This window comes from Grammomys surdaster, unplaced genomic scaffold (assembly GCF_004785775.1).
Source record: "Grammomys surdaster isolate TR1022 unplaced genomic scaffold, NIH_TR_1.0 126187, whole genome shotgun sequence".
Taxonomy (NCBI): Eukaryota; Metazoa; Chordata; class Mammalia; order Rodentia; family Muridae; genus Grammomys; species Grammomys surdaster.
The window spans coordinates 8,300,228-8,322,517 of record NW_021620993.1 but is presented as its reverse complement, the minus strand read 5'-3'; the positions used below and the strand labels follow the sequence as shown (position 1 = coordinate 8,322,517).

Genomic DNA, 22,290 nt, shown 5'->3' with positions numbered 1-22,290 from the left:
TCATCCTGAGCCTTGACTTTGTCCCAAATTCCCATTTCTTCAGCTTTAAACTGCTATCCAGCAGTTCTCCCCTTTTTGCCTCACTATCCTAATTCAGTATGCAAATCGCTTTATTCACTACTGCCCTTACCCTTCCACACCCAGAGCACATTTCCCTACCCAATTCCCCAGCCTGTCAGTGTCACCTTTATCCTACATCTTCCCGGGTAACCATTCTCTTCAAACACAACAATTTTCTAACTAAAAGGTGTCATAATCTTTGCTCCTATTTCATTCTTCTGTATCTACACTATGATGACGACTATGTATTCTTTTATGTCCCCCCCAAGCCTTTGTGTGACATTACTGGAAAAACATGAGTCCAGACTGGCATCTGCAGCCTCCTCCTCCACAGAGCATCCCTCGCTCATCTGCTTTAACGTAACTATAGCTGTCATCAGCTCTCTTCCCTAATCAACAAGATCTCATGACTCCCATTTCCTACTACATCAAGTCTAAACACCTCTGCCCAGCTTCAGGCTGCTCCTAATCTGGTTCCACCTGACCCGTGTTCTTTCTCACTGTTGCCCAACACATTCTGCTTCCTGGAGTTAGGCTAGTTTCCCACTGGCATGAGAAAATACTCAAGTCCATTTTTGCTTCCCTATTTTAGCAAGTGTATTGTATTGGACACCAAAATGCCCTTCTACCACATATGCGAATTCTTTCCATCCCGCATGACAGTTGCCTTGTGTCTCCTCTGCTTTCTGTTGTTTTTAGCCGAGTTTACTCAGGCTTACTTCATCTTGACAGCTCCGCTGTCTAGTCCACAGTTCTGTTCCTTTCCTAACACTATTCACTTCTTGTCTTAGTTTCATTTCTGTTGCTGTGATAAAATACCTTGACAGAAAATAACTGAGGGGAGAAACCAGTGACAGCTCACAGTCCAGCACTGCGGGAGGTCATGGGGGCAGGAGTTTGGAACAGCTGATCACATCAAACCCACAGTCTCAAGCGGAGAGAAAATGATTGCTGATGTGTTCACTTGCTTGGTGCTCAATTTGATTTCTCCACTCTTGATAGAATTCAAGAACCCCTGTCTAGGAAACAATGCTACCCACAGTGGGTTGGACTATATCACTTAATTTAATTAGCAGACATGCACACTGCCCAGCTCAGTATTGACAGTCCCTGAGACTGTTGTCCCAAGTGATTCTCATATCAAGTTGACAATTAAAGCTAACCTCACACCTCTTCACCTTTTTTTTTTCAGTAAGCAGTACTATCTTTTTTCCAGTTACATCAGTCAAAACCCTGGAAGCCAGGTGAATCTCTATGAGTTCGAGGCCAGCCTAGTCTATGGAGTGAATTCCAGGACAGCCAGGTATACAGAGAAACCCTGTCTCAAAAAAACAAAACAAAACTCCCTGGGAGACACCCTTGGTTCTTCTCACTCACAACCCACATCTAGCTCATCAGGAATTCACTGAGATGCTTTCCATGCAAGATATATTTCACATCAAACCACTTCTCACTACTGCTACCACTCAGACAGTGCACAGCACCTCGGCGATCTCTCTGCTCTTAGTTTTGCCTTGCATGGTTTAGCTGACCTAAGACATCTTTTAAAGATGTCTGTGGTCTCGGAAGCAGCCCTGATAGGCTCCAGGCCAGACTGTGAATTGACACCCTTCCAATTTCTTCTCGTTCTCTCATCGCCAGTCTCTGGTGTTGTGCTTTTTGACACCTCACTTACGTGTGTACTCATCGCAGAGCAGTCGTAGGTAGGTTAGAGAAGAGTAAGTGCCTTTCAAATATTTATCAAAAATATGTATGCAGCAGGAAAAGGGCCGGGCGGTGGTGGCCCACACCTTTAATCCCAGCACTTGGGAGGCAGAGGCAGGGGATTTCTGAGTTCGAGGCCAGCCTGTTCTACAGAGTGAGTTCCAGGACAGCCAGGGCTACACAGACAAACCCTGTCTCGAAAAACAAACAAACAAACAAACAAACAAACAAACAGAAAGGCAAGTCCTTTTCCTAAAAATATTTTCCTAAAAATCAACATTTTTCTATGTTTGCTTTTATTTTGATATAATAATTTTCTTTGCAGGAAAAGCTGCAAGATCAGCACAAATCAGGTTTTTGTTTGTATTTTTCCTGAACAATTTGCTTTATTACTCCCCAAAACTTAAGTGATTCCTTTCACTTCCATAGTCACAGTACAACTATCCACGCTAGGATAAACTTCTGTAACTGTTATGTGGCCCTCAGACTCTACCCCAGTCTTCCCAGATATCTTATTAATGTTCTTTACTACAAAAGGATCCAAGTCAGACTCATGGTTTATTTAGTTGTTACATTTTTTAAGCCTCCTTTAGTTTGGAACAGGTCTTCAGTCTTTTCTTGACTGTACTGATTGTGGCATGTTTTAATAGACTCACTGATCATTCCATATGCATTTGACTGATATCTTCTTAGGATTAAATTCAGGGTATGTGTGGGTGGTTTTAAATACTCCAGAAGTGATGTTGAATAATCATTACTTCCTTTAAGTAGCAAATGATTTTGATTTGTTCGATTGTTAATTTTTTACTTGGTAATTTGATTAGGGTGGTGTCTGCTAGGCTTCTCTATAATAAAGTCAGTCTTTTTTTTTTAACCCTTTGGAACTAATCAGCCCTCTGAAACTCTACATTATCTTCATCAAACTTCTCACTTATTCACTTGTGAATCCAGTATGAATTCATGAGGACTTTATCCATCGCTGTCTACTTTGATGCTCATAGTCTCAGAGATTTTGCTAGTAATTATCCCGTCAGAGAGGCTTTAGTGTCCTGGTAATTGTTTAGTACCTACTCGCATGCTGCCCTGACAAGCTGTCCTAGATTTATAGTTTCCCTGTTCTCATCTCAGAATCAGCTTTTTTTTCCCCCTGAAACCCGTGGATATGTAGTGGTTTCTTTTAGTAACCAAGGTATGGGCTCTCTCAGTGGACAGAGATAGAGAATATATGTCAGTGCACAAGTGCTTGAGCACAAACACACACTTACACCTATATATATGTATCTGTGGTGGAAGTCCATGATTTCATACTGCCAGTCCAATACTCTAAAGATCATTCTGCTTTTCTCACTTTCCATTTATAATTTTTCCATCCGTGAGAACTTGGACTCCTATCATCCATAACATACTTAGTTACTTCCCTGGAATGTAACCAAATTCCTACGCTCATTTTTTCCATACATGCTCATAGATACCTGTCTCACCCTCTCCCACCCAGGGCTCTTGACTCCACCCAGATTTCCTCCCCACCCTGCTGGATCTTTGGTATTCTACACTAGGCCTTTTTTTTACTTAGATGGCCTCCTACTCCTAATTATGTTCTGACGCTCAACTGTTGGTCACCCTTGCTTGTAACACACCCTCCTTACCCTATTTAAGGTAACTCTGACTCCTCACCCCAATCCTGCCTTCCATGTGGACCCTTCTGTCTTTTGCTCAGGATCCATTCTCTTTCCTGCAGCTTGCCTAGCTTCCTTAGACACATCTCACATCTCCCTAGCACTCGGCAGATAAGGGTTAGGAAGAAGAGGAAGACTTGAGGTCAATATTTTATTTAGAAATTACATCTTTAATACACTGAGAAGACTATACCACTTCTGTTTCCTTTACCTTAATTTTCATTGTGTGTTTACCAACTTTAGTCTGTTTGCAATACCATACCAATCAGAAAAGTCAAGCCACTGAAAGAACAGCCAACTGAAATAAATGTAGAAACAAAACAAGCAAATAAAGGGCTCTTTTGTGGTTTTTCATCTTCTGTTCAAATATTGTGGTATTACAAAATTCTCAGATTTACTATTGAGTAGTTAATGGTTAGTTATATTTATGAACCTTACATCTTGAAGAGGGTATTTTCTGATTACTGGAGCCTTTGGACTACAATTTACCTTATCTTTTAAGACTGAGAAATGCAACTATTTTACATAATAATATAACTGCCATTCAGTTATACTACAAGATTTTGCAAATCAGTGTCTATGTTGAATTGACATTGAAAGTGTCTGGAGGATAGCCCTGATAACCTTTGTAGAGAGAGTTGAGGATTTACTCTAGTCAAAGACATTAAACTTAGAACTAGCCCAGAAAAAAAGCTAATGTCCTTAAGTTTGCCTCCAAGTATTTTCAGTATATAAGCAACCATTCCAAGAAGCTTTCTCATTCCTATACGTACCTCAAGTTTCCTTGTGTGAATCACAAGTAGTCTTTCTTCTAAAGCAGCATATGATATGGATTTTGTTGACCTCTGAGCTACAATATACCTAGACTCCTACTGCATTCCTTGGAAACCCTAAGTCAGTGCTTCTCAATCTGTGGGTCGTAACCCCTTTGGGGCTCAAACAGCCCTTTCACAGGGGTCGCATATCAGATATTCTGTATATCAGATATTTACATTTATGATTAATAGCAGTAGCAAAATTACAGTTATGAGGTAGCAACAAAAATAACTTTATGTTTGGAGTCACTACAACACGAGGAACCGTATTAAAGGGTCACAGCTTTAGGAAGGTTGAGAACCACTGGTCTAAATGCCGTGGAAGTGCTGTCTTGGCTATACCTTTCTCCTTTATGGGATCAGAATTCCACATATGTATCCTCTGGGAGCCACGAAGAAGGAAAATTGGCTATGACTTTTCTCCAACCAGGTGGCTCATATTAGCTGGGCAGTCCGCTTAGGAGGACCCTAAAAGGTTGTTTGGTGGGTATTTGAGCACATTCTACAAAACTGCTGATGACCTCATAAACCAAAGACCAGGTCTCACATTGTGGACTAAGCCTAAATATTATAACTTTATATTTATGTAGAGTCTGTTTTCCAAGGAACTCCAGCCTCTTTTCAGACATTATGTCATTAATCCTCAAAGCATCCCTGTTTGCTGCATGGCAAATATGAGTCTCCTTCCTTTTTTTTCTTTTTTCTTTTTTCTTTTTTTTCCTTCTGTGTGGAAACTCGAAAGTCGGTTCTGGAACCCAGCTCCTCACCCTTACTCTCTACTATAGCGTGACAAGGGCCAGAGAGCTGGCTTTCCTCAGTGTCCCTTCCCTGTTGGTAGAGTTGGAAAGGATGTCTCAGTTTGTATTTGTATGCAGTCTGGTACTCAGTGTCTCCAGTTTCAGTTCTCCTCTTGTAGTTTTTTCTTCATTGTAGGTTCAGCATGTTCAGGCATGTGTAGTTCACCTCCGTGTGAATCTATGGGAGAGTAGAAGTTCACAGCTGAAATTTGAAGTGAAAGACTTTGTAATAGGATATGTACTTTCCTTGCTATGCAGAGATCCCTTACACTCTCATACCTATATCAAAATAAAGTTGATTTTAAGTCACCATGCCAACACAGAACATATTTCATTTTATAGTTATCCCATGTTCAATGAAATCAGATGTTTAACTAGATGCAATTAACTGATCTGTATTGAATGATCAACATATACTATCCTTTACGTCAAAGATTTACAAAGATAGGATCTTATCTTACATATGTGATATTACATGAGAACCTTTTTAAGTTTTAAGTCTTATATGTGTGAAAATACCTGCAGTAAGGCAATCAAAACTGAGGGTCAAGCTGGCTCAGCAAGCAAAGATCCTTGTCACCAACTTAGTTCAATCCCTGGAACCCACATAGTGGAAGAATAGAACTGTAAATTTTCCCCTGATCTCCACATGCACAGCATGCAAACACATACACACATACACACCCCACACATTTTTAAAAGATGTGTTGGTAGTAATATCTTCCAAGCTATCTCCCTAAAGAACTCCCCAGTTAACTTTCTTTACCATAGTGGAAATTCCAAGAGTAACTAATTTTCACAAAAATTGAGTAAATTATAAAACTTGCCAGGAGTCAGCTCTATACCCACAATGTCAAAACTTAAAAGATCATTTGCAGTGCAGTTAGTGGGAAGCGTGGACGAGGAAGCAGCCCAGCATATCTCAGCCCAAGTATTCCTTCATCTCATTTGGATAGGTGACTCCTGAGCAAGATTCCTAGAACTCAGAATTGTGAACTATAGTGGCATAAAAGCCCATTGCACATCCCATGTCATGTTCTTTCGCAGTTTGGTAGATGTCAGTACTTGGCTGAATTTGGTCATGGCAATGAATGGAAAGATACTAGGTAGAAATTAGAAATGTTCTTTTAAAACAAGATTTCCAGTCTGAATCAGTAAATCCTGAAAGCCTCAAAGTCAAAACATGTCACATGTCACATGCCCAGCAGCAGCACCGTTCTACTCAGCTCCACAGCTCTGCTAGATGTGAAAGGGCCCTGCATCTAAATTGTATTTAACTGGAAACCGAGCAAGCCCTGCCACATCATGGAAAATCTTTATAGGCTGGAAAACATATGTCATGCTGAAGTGTATAATGTGGCTGTGTTCTGAAAGCATGGCTGCATTGCAGTGCGTATCCAACAGCCTTGGGTTTTAAATACATTTTCAAAACATTGCAAACAGTGTTTCTTATATTGGAAATACTAGCCAAAGGGATGGTCTTTGTGTACCGAGTCAAAACTTAGTGATAGCATTAGAAAGTGTGTGTTTAAAACTGATGTTCAATGCCAGAAATGTGGGTCAGTGATAGAGTGCTTGTCTACTGTAAGGGAATGGGTTTGATTCTCAGAAGTGCAAACAGCAGCAGCAAAATAACTTTTGAATGCTCAGCAGGGTTCCATGCATACTGCACTGAGTCGCCTGCACACTTGGAGGAATACCCAAAACACGCAGAAATATAACTGGGGGTCCCTTGAGTTGAACAAGGTCTAGCAGGCCTAATTTTAACCTGACAGTAAAGGTTTTGAAAATGCTCGCAATTGTCCTTTAGCAGACAGCTCAGGACGAGTTGTGACTGCAGTGGCTCTCTCATTATTATTTCCGAATTCTGTGTTTTTGCAGCTTTCCTGGGCTTTTCTCCCTCCATGTTGGTTCCAGAAGACTTCCTTTCCAGTCTTTGTACACTGCTTTGGCATAGACTCAGCTCAGTTTTCATGAGTCAGGGAAAACTTGTGCACTCTGCAGAGAAGCTCGTTAGACGTGTTCATCCAGCTCCAGGCTAATTTATAAAGTCCTTCCCTCCATCCCTCGCCCTCCTGCATTCCTAAAGCACACTAAAGCTCGCACTGTTTTTTAGCCCTTTCTTCACTTTATTTGTGCTAGATGTTGATAAGTTTGTGGCTTCGGTGTCTTTTGTCTGACTGCCTTGAAATGCTCTAGTGCCAACTCTTGCCCTCCTGTTGCCACCGTGCCCTGCTCCTTTTACCGCCAAACCTTCTGCCTTTCTGACTCTCCCTTCCCTCTGCTCTCTGGCTCTTTCCTCTCCTTTAGTTAGGAGGAAACCGTGTGTGGTTGCTAGATGGGAGTAACTAACAGCAGGAGGGAGAGCTGCCCTTGGACCAGGAGTGACTTTGCTTGTTCCACCTTCAGCTTGACTGCTGTCTCTCACCACGTCTCCTACAGGTGTACGTCAACCATTTGGAGAAAATAAAATAATTTTTATAGCAATTTCAGTTTTCAAAATGAGAACAGGTACTTTCTACAAAAGATTCAAGAAACTGAAAATGTCAAGACATGGTTGTCTTTTAGCAGGGGAATTGATTGACTTCAGGATCCAGCCTCACTGTACACTTTTCCATTGCCTTTGTGTTGCATGCTGCAAGAATGCACTAACTGTTGGAACAGATAAGTGATATAAAAACTTAAACAGGAAAATTAAATAGACTCCAACTTAATGGGACCAAATTCATTGATTACATGAAGTGATTCAAATGTATTAATTTGATCAAGAAAAAGGTATAATTGTTTTAATTTTTGTTTAGAAACTTTATTCTTTTTTAAAGTATTTATTATTTGTTTTATATATGTGAGTACACTGTAACTGTCTTTAGACACACAAGAAGAGGGCATCAGATCCCATTACAGATGGTTGTGAGCTACCATGTGGTTGCTGGGAGTTGAACTCAGGACCTCTGGAAGAGCAGTCAGTGCTGTTAACCACTGAGCCATCTCTCCAGCCCAGAAACTTTGTATTTGTTTTTTATTTTTTTCCAGTATTTTTTCCCTCAACTTGGCGTGCTGTACAGTTTTTATTTGTTTTGATTTTGAGACTGAATCTCTCTACACAGCCCCAGCTAGCCTGGAACTGGCTGTCATGGAACTCAAAGATTCACTGCTGTCTGCCTCCTGAGTGCTGGGATTTTAAAAAAAAAAAAAAGTACACCACCACACTCAGCTAATTTAAAAAAAAAGGGGGGAGGAGGGAGGGAGGGAGGAAGGAAAGGAGGAAGGAAGGAAAGAAGGGAGGGGGAGGGAGCAAGGGAGGGAGAGAGGGAAGAAGGGAAGAAGGAAGGAAGGAAGGAAGGAAGGAAGGAAGGAAGAAAGAAAGAAAGAAAGAAAGAAAGAAAGAAAGAAAGAAAGAAAGAAAGAAAGAAAGAAAGGAAGGAAGAAAGGAAGAAAGAGGAAAAAAGGACAGGATCTCACTGTGTATCCTAGTCTGGCCTAGAACTCAGGATCCCCCTGCCTCTACTTTCTGAGAACTGCAGTCACAGGGTGAGCCCCCATGCCCAGCTTTCTTTTTGTGTCAGAAACTTTGATATGAATCCTGGATGTGAGCTCTGAAGAGGTTGCTCAGCAGTTAAGCTGTTGCAGAAGACCTGGGTTCAGTTTCCAGCACCAGCATGGTGGCTCCCAAGTGTGACTTTAGTTCCAGTGTATCCAGCACCCTCTTCTGGCTTCCATGGGTACTGATGCACATACAGGCAGGCAGAACATTCATGCACATACAAGCAGGCAGAACATTCATGCACATAAAGTAAAAATAAATAAATAAGTCTTTTTAAAAAATTAAGTTTAGGGCTAGTGAGATGGCTCAGCATGTAAACGTGTTTGCCACCAAGCCTGAGACCCACACAGTGGAAGAAGAGAATCTACTCCTGCATACTGCCCCTGACCTCCACAGGAGCGCTTTGGCATCCTCCTTGATCAATAAATGTAATTTCATATTTTTTAAAACGATGCTTGGGTGTCTGTTCCTCTTTCAGCATTTGTCTTTAGTCTCTGTCTCTTTCTCTTTGAAGTGGGGTCTAGCTATGTAGTGCTGGATGTCCTGGAACTCACTGTGTAGACCAGGTTGGTCTCAAACTCACAGTGATCTGGGTGCCTTTGCCTCCTGTGTACTGGGATCAAAGGTATGTTGCACTACACCCAACCTTCCTCTTTTGTTAGAAGAATCAGCAAACATGTCAGATGTAATGCAAATGTCATTGTGTCATTTCTCACATGTAGATTTCTCTTATTCGTCCCACAAACCAAATACCAGCTTTTCTTTTTTTATAACTAGGTAAGTATGTGTGCGGTAAGTTTATATGCTTTTTGTGTTCATCTTTACCACTAGAATTCAAAATCAATTTCTTGGGTACTAGAAAGTAGGGAAATAACTGACTTTTCTTGAAAAGCATCTAGAAAAATATTTTGGAATAACTTATGATCTTTAAAAATAAGCCAAATAGCAAGGCATCCTAACACTTGAGAGGCAGTGCCATGAAGGCCAGAAGAGAGGGACAGATCTTCCAGGACTGCAGTTACAGATAGTTGTGAGACACCAAGCAGATGCTAGGAATCGAACCTGAGTCCACTGGAAAAACATCCCAGCCAGCATTCTTAACCCACTGAGCTATTGCTCCAGCCCTAGGCTTGAATGTATTCTTATAGACTATCCAACAACTGCTGTGGATATTCATTCATTACTTTTCCCTTTACTTAAAACACACACACACACACACACACACACACACACACACACACACCCCACTAGTGAGCACTTGAAATCTGGCTAGTTTGGTTACAGGATAGAAAACTACTCAGGAAAATACTTGCTGTGCACACACTAGGGCTTGAGCCCAGATTCCCAGTACCTTGAAAAGGATTGGGGATCTTTGAGAGAGACACCCAAATTCAGCCTCAACCCTCCACACACGCACATGTGCATACACCACACACATATGCACACCCCCATACACAAATGTGGCTAGTTTTGAATTGAGATGTATTTTAGGTATAAAATATTTACTAGATTGTGAAAAGTGTGCTATAAAGAAAGAATATAAGATATCTCAGTAATTTTTATTTTGGTCACATGTTAGAATGATAGTGTTTTGATAAATTGAATTAAATAAAATATTATTGGGGTGGGAATGTAGTTCAGTGATAGAGTGCATATTTACCATGTGTGAGGCACTGAATGCTAGCCCCAGAAACTCTGTGTGTGTGTGTGTGTGTGTGTGTGTGTGTGTGTGTGTGTGTGATTAAAATCTGTTTTTAAGTTTTAATATGGCTGACATCTGAAATTACATATGTGGCTTATAATTACACTTATATTCTATTTCTACTGGATGGAAAAACATACAGACACACATAGACACACCTAACACATACCAATGCAATATATTTATCTTCTAGACATCACAAAATCAGACAGTAATGTTTTTTAAACTTTTTATCACTTAATATATAGCTTAGAAAATTTTTTCTCATAGCATATTTATATGAACTTCATTCCTTTTAACTGCAACATGGTATTTCTTAAATTTCTGCTGTGGAAACATATTGTCTTACTTGTCTGGCTTGGCAACTCTGCATAGCAGGTAAAGATGCTTGCCACAGAAGCCTGACAACCTAGTATGATCTCTGGGACACGTGTAAAGGTAGAGAGAGAACTGACTCCACAGAGTTGCTCTTCGGCCTCCACATGCACACCTTGGAGTGTGTCTGTGTGTCTGTGTGTCTGTGTGTCTGTGTATGTATGTATAATTCAAAGGTAATTAAAATAAACTTAATACATTAAATGTTTTAATTTAAAATTTTTTATTAAAATAGTGCTTTAAATATATTTTTGAACATGGCTGTGCACATAGGGAATCATTTCTCTATAATTGACCCCTCGTGAAGTTTCTGTAGTTGATATAGTCTGTTATGTTCAAACTGTGCTACTACAGAGATGTAGTTCCAGATGTACTACAGGGATGTGTTCCCTTATGGCCCTATCTTTAAAAACACATCATGGGCATCTGTGTTTAAGTTGAGGGTAATCAAATAGCCAGTCTATTAAAATGCAAATTTAACCCCAATTACTTAGTGAGCTGAGGGATTCTTGTATGCTAGGAAGATTCTGTACCACTATGCTATAGCCTGTAAATTTTTTTTGAGACAGTCTCATTCTTACCCAGCCCCAGACTCACACTGTTGCCCAGGCAGACTTTGAACTTGTGATCCACAGGCCTCAGTCTTCATAGTAGCTGGGACCACAGGCCTATGCTATGGGATATAAATGTTGTTTTAAGCATTTTATGTCTTAGTTTAGTAGTATAAAGTATATTCACATTGTCATGTAATCATGACCACCATCCATCTTTGGTGTCCTTGTTACCAAAACTATTTTCTATCAAATAGTAGCTTTCTGTCCTTAGCATCATCTCTCAACTCTGAAAACCTTCATTTTACTGCCAGGCTTTATTCCAGAGACCTCATATAAATGGTATCAAGCAATATCTGCCCTTTTGTGACTGACTTATGTAACACAACATTCTTAAAGTTCACCTATATATTCATATCAGAAATGCCTTCCTTTTAAGACTCAATAATGCTATATTTTGTGCATATAACATCTCTCCATCTGTGGACATTGTCCTGGCTAGTTTTATGTCAACTTGACACAAGCTAGTCATCTGAAAGGAGAGACTCTCAGTTGAGAAAATGCCTCCATAATATCTAGCTGTAAGTCATTTTCTTCATTAGTGATAGATGGGGGAAAGCCCCACTCATTGTGGTCCTATGCCCTATAAGAAAGCACAGTGAGTGGATGGAGAGATGGCTTAGTTGTTAAGAGCACTGGCTGCTCTTCAGAAGGACTTGGGTTCAATTCCCAGCACCCACATGACAGCTCACAACTAATATTCCAGAGGATCTGTCATCCTCATACAGACATACATGCAGGCAAAGCACCAATGCGCATGAAATAATTAAATTTAAGCAAAAGAAAGCAAAAAAAGATACCAGGCTGAACAAGCCATGAGGAGTGATTGAGCCAGAAAGCACTCCTCCTGGTCTCCATGGTCTCTGCTATCTGCTACTGCCTTCTGGTTTCTGCTGTTTTAAGTTTCTGACCTGACCTCCTAGGATGAACAGTGATTGGGTTTGGATGTGTAAGCCAAATGAACCCTTTCTTCCCAGGTGTCCCATTCCAGCAATAGAAACACTGACTAGGACAGGCACATAGGTGGCTTCCATTTTGGCTGTTGTGAGCTATACTATAAACATTGGTGTGTACATAATCTATGGTAGACAGATGCTCCACTACTAAGCTATGCCACTATACTTCCTTATACATTTTATAATAGCCTTTGCTTTTCTTTATGTAAGAAATGTTCTTGGGGTTCTTTTCTAGGGGAGGCAGTACATGTGTGTCTTGACATGTATGTAGAAGTTAGAGGATATCTCAGTTCTTTCCTTCTGCCTTATTGGTTCCAGGGATTAGATCAAGCTCATGAGTCTTTGCAGCAACCACTTTTACAAGCCAAGCCATCTCATTGGCCTATTATTGGGGTTTTGAAAGGTGTTGCTTTGAATCTGTAGTAGTGACAGTGATAATATTAAGTCTTACAGCTCATGCACATGGATGTCTTTCCATTGTTTCACTGTTTCACGTACTGCTTAAGAAACTCTTTCTACCAGATGTGGTGGTGCATGTCTCTAATCCCAGTACTGTGGGGGCAGAAGCAAGGGGATCTTTCTGAGATTGAGGCCAGCCTAGTTTACATAGTGAGTTCCAGGCTAATCAGGGATACATAGAAAGACCCTATCTTACAAGAAAAAAAAAGAAGGTAAAAACTTCACCTCTCCTCAATGCTGTTATAATCAAAATGTTCTATATTTACTTCTCATGTTTTTTAAAGATTTTCTTTTTTAAATATTTGATTCCTTAAGCAAGCTGAAGGTTTTTGTAGTTTGAAGACTTTTCCCACTGTATTGATAACATTTGAACAGTCTGCTCTGCCTTACTAAAACTGAAAGGTCAAGTTCTTAGATATGAATATTTTATGGTTGGTATTCTGTGTCACTCGTAAATCTGCTCTTGAAATATTGTTATCATGCTCTAGTTATTCTAACTTTATGATATGTTTTGGTATCTGGAATTTTAGCTCTCTCCCTTTCATAATTCTCCTCTTTAAATGTCCTTATGGTAATTTTCTTTTCTGTATGTCTACTAGAACTCATGTAATGAGTTCCAACATGCATATTATTGGAATTTTGGCCAGGATTATGTTGATATCATAGTTAATTTTGGGAACAATTGTTTTTGTAATAACCTTGGTGTCTTAAGGAAGCATGATTTATAGTGTCTGTCTCTGCTACCACTGTGTCCCTCGAAAGTCCTTGCATGTATGTTGTACTTAGAGGCATCTGCAGAGTGCTTCCCAAAAGAAGCAGAGTGCTTCCCAAAAGAAGCAGAGTGCTTCCCAAAAGAAGCAGAGTGCTTCCCAAAAGAAGCATAGCTCCATAGGAGGCTCCAGTCTGCCTGTGTGCTCACCGCTGGCTTCCACTTTCATAGCCTCCCGAGCCTTTTTCTTTTAAGTACACAGGATCATTTAAGCCCACCTGGGTAATTACGAGTAATCTCCCTGTCTCAAGATTGTTAATCACATCAGCAAGTATCTCCTTCCTCCACTTTCTCATGTAAAAGAATATTCACATGTTTCAGGGGTTAGGACATAGGCATCTCTTGGGACCCAACTTTTAGCCTGTCATGGGGATGCAGTATGGCTGGAGAGTCTTGAGGCAGTGAGAGTGAGTGCAGCTGTCAGTCACTGAATGACTTGACTGTGAGATACTGTTTTAGGTTCTCTGTCTATGCCATTCCGTTTACTCATTACCAGAATGCTGTGTAGGCCACTTCTGATGACAGGGAAATGATGATGAGTAGAAAATTAAGAGTCATGAGGAAAAAATGGGTTCAAAATAAGCGCAATAGTTCCATCTTAGCTGTGTTTAGGTCACAGTAGACTGCTCAAGAGAAGGCCAATCCTGAGTAGAAGCCCAGGATCTACAAGGAGTTCTGGTGACTTCTAAAAATTCCACCTTTGTTTCCTTCTTTTGGGTTGAAGAAGCAAATTATAATGACCAATGAATCTGAGAACAGAAGACCTGGATTCTACTTATTAACTAGACTGAGCTTTAGTCTCCACATCAACGAAGATGAATGTTCTTGTTTTCTTTCTGATGCTTTGGTAAACACCATAACCAAAAGTAGTTTGAGGAGGAAAGGGTTGATTTCAACTTACAGGTTACAATCCGTTATTGACTGAAGCTGTAGCCAGAGCTGGAGGTAGGAACCGAATCAGAGACCATGGAGGAATGCTGCTTACTAGCTTCCTTCTTCTGACGTACATGGTTACTGCTTCCTTTGTATATATGTGTATGTATGAGTGTTTTGCCTGCATAATGTTTGTGTGTCGTGTGTGTGCAGTACCCAGGGGGTCAAAAGAGGGCATCAGATTCCTCTAAAACTGGACTTACAGATGGTCTGAGCATGTGGATGCTGTGGATCAAACCCACTTCCTCCGGAATAGTGGCCAGTGCTTTGTTTTTGTTGTTGTTGTTGTTGTTGTTGTTGTTGTTGTTGTTTCAGGACAGGGTTTCTCTGAATAGCCCAGGCTGTCCTGGAACTCACTCTGTTGACCAGGCTGTCTTCAAACTCAGAAATCTGTCTGCCTCTGACTCCCAAGTGCTGGGATTAAAGGTGTGCGCCACCATTGCCCAGCGTGGCCAATGCTCTTAACCCTGAGCCCACAGCTAATTTTCTTTTACAACTAAAGCTCACCTTCCTTGAAATGTTACTGATCACAGAAGGTTGGGCATTCCTACTTCAATTAGTATTTAAGAAGATGCCCCACAGACATGCACACAGGTCAGTCTGAAGGAGATAGTTTTGCAGTTGGGGTTCCCTTTTCACAGTGGGCTCTCATTTGTGTCAAGTAGGAGAAAACAAGACAAAACAAAACTAGCCAACACAAGAAATAGGGTCTAAGGGAAAGGGAACACTATTCACTCTGGTAGGAGTGTAGACTGGTACAGCCACTATGGAAATCAGTATGGAAGTTCCTCAGAAAGCTAGAAATATATCTACTCTATGATTCAGCTATACTGCTCTTGGGCCCACCCCCAAGGACTCTACTATAGAGACACTACCTCGTCCATGTTCATTGCTGCTCTACTTAAAATAGCCAGGAAATGGAAACAGCAGGGAATATGGGGAAAGGTAACTAACACTAAAGATTTTTGAAACAGCCCTCCTGGGCATCTAGAGGCGGAAGTGAAAGGTGTCTACCACGAGCTTTGCATTTGGAAAAATTTGGACTATCCAGTGATTATGGCATCAAGAAACATCTGGTGTATAAGAAGGATCTTCTTGGTTTAACAGAATGGATGCTCCAATATTCAGCAGTTTTCCTCAAGTTGACTCCATTCAGGCTGTTTAATGTGGAATGCAACAGTGTAGACAAGGAGTCTTTGGAGAATGAGGACCTACTGAACAACTTGCTCACCATGAGAGTTGATATTGACAGGGCAAGGACGACAGCCTGGAGTGTTTAACAGGGCTGTTACGAATGAGCAGGAGCTGAAGATATTCCTTCTATTCAAAAGAGACAGTGACAAAGAGATTGGTAGCATCATATCAAGATATCCATGAACTATAACATGCACTCCTGAAAGTCTTTCAAATGATGGGAACTGTGGAGAAATATTATGGCATCAGACCTTGAAATTGTGAATAGTTTGGAGCGTTCTCTTGAATCCTTTTTTCGGTCTAATAACAACCTAAACTTAGAAAATAATATAAAGTTCCTCTGCTCTGTTGTATTGACTCATAAATGCCTCTGCTGACTGCTGACCAATGTTCCCAGAACCTTCTCCATCAGTCTGAATTTAAATAAACAAATGGTTAAAATTTTGCAGGAGACCAGTAGATCCTTAGGTCACAATGATGCCACAGATTTTGTCAGAAAGATAATTTCCAAAAATCCTTCCATTTTAATTCAGAGTACCAAACGTGTGAAAACTAACATTGAAATTTTACAGTCAGCTTTCAACTTAAAGAGGACCTGCTGCTTCTGATATGTGGCTAGAATCTTAGATCTTTCCAATGATTGTACTAAAAAAAAATACACAAACATTAAAAAGAGTCTGCTTTCTCTTGGACACACCGAGGAGGAGATACAGAGGTTTGTCCTAAGCTATCTGAATATGATCTTCCTGTCAGAGAAAAACTTTAATGATAAAATAGACTGCCTTATAGAAGAAAAAATCAGTATGTCACAAATAATTGAAAATTCGAGTGTGTTAGACTTCAGCATAAACACTTTAAAAACTCACATCAGAGAGTTGTCACATGCTGGGTATGACTTGAGCACATCCAGCATTGCTCTGCTATCCTGGAGTCAGAGAAGATACGAAGCTAAACTGAAGAGACTGAGTGGATAGGACAGTACGGGAGGAGTCACAGGGAACCGGACTAGTAGTGTACCACTGGTTCCAGTTGGACTTGTCAAACAGAAGAGGTTTATTTTTTTAATAAATATTTTAAAATAAAAAAAAGATTTTTGAAACAAATCATAAGGACGCCTAATTCTGTGGATGCTTCCTAAAATATAGCCATCCACACATAAAAAGAATTAAAGCTGATGAATGGATAAAATGCATTACATCTATACGATTGAATTTTTAAAATTTATACTTAACAAATTTATACAATATATTTTATCATATTATTTTCCCTTCCCCAACTCCTTCGAGATGGTCCATCCAGTTTCATGTTCTCATTCTTTTATCTTTATTTTCTCAAAAAAAATCCAAACAAACAAAAACCAATAAGACAAAAAAAAAAAGCACACACAAAAACCATGGAATCTGGCAGGGTGTGGTGCTGCCAGTACAGAGGATTAATTTTCCCTTTCCGAGCAGGTATCAGTTGCAAATAGCTTCTTGGTTAAGGGTGGGGCTTTATGGGCACTCTCCCTCTTGGTGCTGGGGTTTTATACAGTGGACTATTATATTTTTGTCTGTTAAAAATGAAATGATAAAATTCACAAGTAATAGAACTAAAAAAAAAAAAATCACCATTCTGACTAAGGTAATCCAGACTCAGAAAGACAAATGTCATATGACATCTCAAAGTTGTGAATGTTAGCTTTGAATCTTTAAATATGTGTGTTTCATTTGGAATACTCACTGAGGTCTGGATACTAGTAAAGAGATATGAGAGGCCTCTAAGGGAAGGGGATGGAGTGTAGCTTCTAGGGGAGGGGAGATAGACTGCAGTGGTCTAAAGGGGAAAGATGGACCATGGAAGGTTAAGGACAGTGGGGGATGGGAAGGCAGAGTAGAGGAAGGAATATGGGTAATAAAGCCTACTACTGTAGATGCTTCCTAAAATATATACATACACAATAGAAAAAGTTAAAATAGTGTTACTCTGTAACAGGACAATAATGCCCCTACTAGATACCACAGATTGACAAAAAGCCCAGTGCCAGAGGTAGGTAAATTTTCTTCTTTAGAGTTGTTAAGAGTATTCATCTTTTGTAGTTGTTGGCCAGTGAGGGCTCATAGATTCCCAAACTTTACATTACAGGTTACTGCTAGTGCTCTTGGTAACCTTCCAGAACTTGATGGTAAGGTCCTATTGCTGAAGACACCATGTACTTGACTCATAGATCACAGAGAAATTGAGCTGGTACTGACCTAAGATCTTCATCTGTACTGACTAGCTTTTACAGTACTGGAAGGTTCCATATATGCTATGGAGGAGAGAAGTGATCATGAACTTACTTAGCTGTTCCAGCAAGATATGCCCACTGGTACAATAAATGGCATGAGTGTCATGGAAGTCATCACTTTCTTCTTGGATTTAAGGCTGATTCCACAAGATGAAATCTATACCTGGCACCATTATGGAAGCCAACATCTTGTGGCTAGACAGGTCACAGGCCCTAAAGGAAAACCTACCACTATTCTGCTAAACAGATACAACATTAAACTACTGCCAATAACTTATTCTTATTCCCTTAGATTTGTGAATATCTCAGCCCTCATCATAGAAACTTCCCCTTCAGTAGATGACAAAAGAAACTCACTGACTACTAGTCAAGAAACAGAGAATGTTCGGCCCTGAATAAGACATTATATCACATCTCCTCCTCCCAGGGCTCTGGGGTCATTGCAAAAAGAAGGAGTGTACAGATTGTGTGGAGGTTTAAATAAAGAACGGCCCCCATAGGCTCATATATTTGAGTACTTAGTCACCAGGGAGTGGGAACTTTGGTAGAATTAGGATTAGGAAATGTGGCCTTGTTGGAGGAAGTGTGTCACTAGGGGTGGGCTTTGAGGTTTCAAAACCCCGTGTCAGGCTCAGTCTCTCTCCCTGATGCCTTCAGATCAGAATACAGAACTCTCAGCTACTTCTCCAATACCATGTCTGCTGTGTGCTGCCATTCTCTCTGCCATGATGACAATGGACTAAGCCTCTGGGACTGTAAGCCAGCCTTCAATTAAATCCTTTCTTTATAGGAGTTGCCTTGGTTATGGTATCTCTTCACAGCAATAGAATAGTGACTAAGACAGATTGTAAGAGTCAGGAGCTATGGGTGACTATAAGGATGTTTCCTGGATATGACAGAACATTTGCACATGGAAACCCACAGCCATTGTGACAACATGTACAAATTCTGAACAAGCTCAAGCTAGACAAAATCCCAACATTGAGGAATGTGAACATGAGTCTTACCTCTAAGTTAGTGACAATAGATAGCTTCTAGGAGAGGGAGAGTCAGTTTTCTTTAAGGGTGTTACTCCTGGTAGATTGACCACACTCCAGTGGATGGCCACACACCAGAGAGTATATATGGTATCACACATTGGACTTCATGTTTTGTTTTTTAAAAGAAGACACAGATTTGTATAGACAGGAGAATTGGTCTGAGAGAAATGGAAAGGAATATAAAAATTATCAAAACACATCGTATCCAATTCCCAGATTTTTAAAAAAACATAATCAAGAACTCAATCAATAAATTGTCTCAAGAACAGTTCACAAAAGATGATATGCAAATGCTGAATAATGATGTGTTCTGTAAGATGTCTAGTTGGGGCATTGTCTCTCCCATCTGTGTGGTGACTGCGTTTACCTCTCCTCATAGTCCCTTCTTTATCTTGCCTTCCATTCCTTCCCCATTTAATCCTAGTTTCCCCCTTTATTTCCAAAGAACACTGTATTCTGTCTTCTTTTACTTGAAAGGTTCCTTCCTCTCCCCTGATCCCTTCCTATGTACCTAAACACCATGACTGTTCTAACTGAAAACTCATATACCTAAAGCTTAAAAGCGAACACACACAAAAACAGAAAATATTAAATAATTTGTTTTGGGGAGTCTGGGTTACTTTACTCAGGATGATTGATTCAAATCCCATTCACTTATATGCAAATTTCATTTTTCTTACCACTTGAACAATATCCATTGTGTAGATATGCTATATTTTCATTACCCTTTCATCAGTAAATGGATATACAGTAGGCTGTTTCCAATTTCTAGCTATTATGAATGGAGCAACAATAAGCATGAATGAGCAAGTATCACTGTAGTAAGATGAAAAGTCCTTTGGAAATATACTCAAAAATGTTATATCTTTGCATTGTGGTATATTAATTTCAGCTTTGTTGTTGTTTTTTCAAGACAGGGCTTCTTTCTGTAGCCCTGGCTGCCCTGGAACTCACTCTGTAGACCAGACTAGCCTCAGACTTCAAGATCCATCTGCCTCTGCCTCCTAAACACTAGGATTAAAGGCACTCACTACCACCCAGCTTATTTCAGCACTGTGATACGTCTCCACACTGATTTCCATAGTGAATGTATCAATTTGCACTCCCACCAGCAATGAATAAGTGTTCCCTTCCATATCCTCACCAGCATATGCTGTCATTTGTTTCATTAATCTTGGTCATACTGATTGGGGAAAGATAAAACTTCAAATTAGTTTTAATTTTCATTTTCCTGATTTTCTAATGATGTTGAACATTTTTTAAAAATGTTTTTAGCCGTTTGTGTTTCATCTGCTGAGAACTCTATATAGATCTATACTCCATTTTCAGTTGGGTTATTTGTTTTTTGTTGGTGGTGTTGGTTTTTTGTTTGGTTGGTTTATTTGCAGGGAGTTGTTCTTTGTACGTTCTAGAGATACTAACCCTCTGTCAAAAGTATAATTGGTGAAGTTTTTTTCCCATTCTGAAGGCTGATGCTTTGAATGGTGGTATCCTTTGCTGGACAGAAGCATTTTTGTTTCATGTGCTATTTGTGTTCTGTTCAGAAAGTCCTTCCTCTGCCAATGAATTCAAGCCTATTCCCCACCTTCTTCTATTCAGAATTTCTGATCTTAATTTGACGTCTGATCCATTTGGAGTTTGGTTGGGGATGTTAGATATTAGGTCTATTTTCATTATTTTATGTGCAGCTCCAGTTTGACCAGCACCATTTGTTTAAAAGGTGCTGTCTTTTCTTCATTGTGTGTTTTGGGCTTTTTGTCAAAAATCATATGTCCATAGGTTGTAGAATTATGTCCATAGGTTGTAGAATCACATGTCCATAGGTTGTAGAATTATGTCTGGGTCTTCAGATCTATTCCAGTGATCACTGTGTCTGTTTTTCTGTGATATTTTATTACCATGGCTCTGTAGTACAACTTGAAATCTGGGATGGTGATCCCCCTAGCAGGCCTTTTATTATTTAGAATTGTTTTGGCTATCCTGGGTTTTTGTGTTTCCATATGAAGTTGATGGTTTTTTTTTTTAATTTCTGTGAAGAATTATATTGAGATTTTTATGGGGATTGTGTTGAATCTGTTGACTGATTTTGGTAGGATGACCATTTTCACAGTATTAATCCCACTGTTCCATGAGCATGGGAGATCTGTCTTCTGATGTCTCCTTCAATATTTTAAAGTTTTTTTATTGCACACATCTTTCACTTGCTTTGTTAGAGTTATCTCAAGATGTTTTTTGAGGCTGTTGTGGAAGCTACTGTTTCCACGATTTCTTTCTCAGTCCATTAGTTATTTGTATATCTGAAGGCTATTGTTTTTCTGTATTAATTTTATATCCTGTTACTTTTGCTGAAAATGTTTATCAGTGGTAGAAGTTTCCTGGTGGAATCTTTGAGGGCCTTTTATGTATAAAATCACATCATCTGTAAGTAAGAATACTTTTACTTTTCTTTCCTGTTTGGATCCCCTTCAGTTGTCTTACTGCTCTAGCTAAGACTTCAAGTACTATATTGAATAGTTATGAAAAGTGTGAACATCCTTATCTTGTTGCTGATTTTAATCAAGAATGCTTTGAGTTTCTATTTAGGGTGATGTTGTCTATGGACTTGCTGTAGATTGCCTTTATTATGTTGAGGTATGCCCCTTGTACCCCAAGTCTCCTCAGGACTTTTATTAGGAAGGGTATTGGATTTCGTCGAAAGCCTTTTCTGCATCTAATGAGATGACCCTGTGATTTTTGTCTTCTAGTCTTTTTATGTAGTACAGTGGTTCTCAACCTGTGGGTTGCATATCAGATATCCTGCATATCTGATATTTATATTACAGTGTATTAAAAAATTACAGTTATGAAGAAGCAACAAAGTAACTTTATGGTTGGGGTCACCAATATATGAGGAACTGTACTAAAGGGTTGCAGTATTAGGAAGGTCGAGAACCACTAATACAGTGCGTTATATTTATCAGGTTACTTCATGTTGAACCTTCCTGCATCTCTGGGATGAAGCATACTTGATCATGGTGGATGATCTTTTTGATATGTTTGTGAATTCAGTTTGCAACCATATTATTGAAAAATTTTTGCATCTATGTTATAAGGGATATTGATAAATAATTTTACTTTTGGTAGGGTCTTTTCATGGTTTTAGTATGAAGGTAATAGTGGCTTTATAAAAATGTTTTTAAGTCTTCCTTCAGTTTTTATTTTACAAAGTAATTTGAGGAGGATTGGCATTAGTTCTTCTTTGAAGATCTGGTAGTATTCACTGAATCCATCTGGTCCTGGGAACTTTAGGGTTGATTATATCTTCTGTCTCACTAGGGTTTATGGGTATACTTAAATTGCTTATTTTATTTTGATTTAATTTTCTTATATATATCAAGAAATCCATC

General features: G+C 39.6%; 1 protein-coding gene and 1 pseudogene across 1 annotated transcript in view; both read left to right on the top strand.

The window, feature by feature from the left end:
• Hormad2 (HORMA domain containing 2) overlaps positions 1–22,290 on the top strand; it is a 92,675-nt gene that overhangs the window by 59,283 nt on the left and 11,102 nt on the right. The window lies entirely within an intron of this gene.
• On the top strand, positions 15,458–16,590 carry LOC114613045 (annotated as a pseudogene).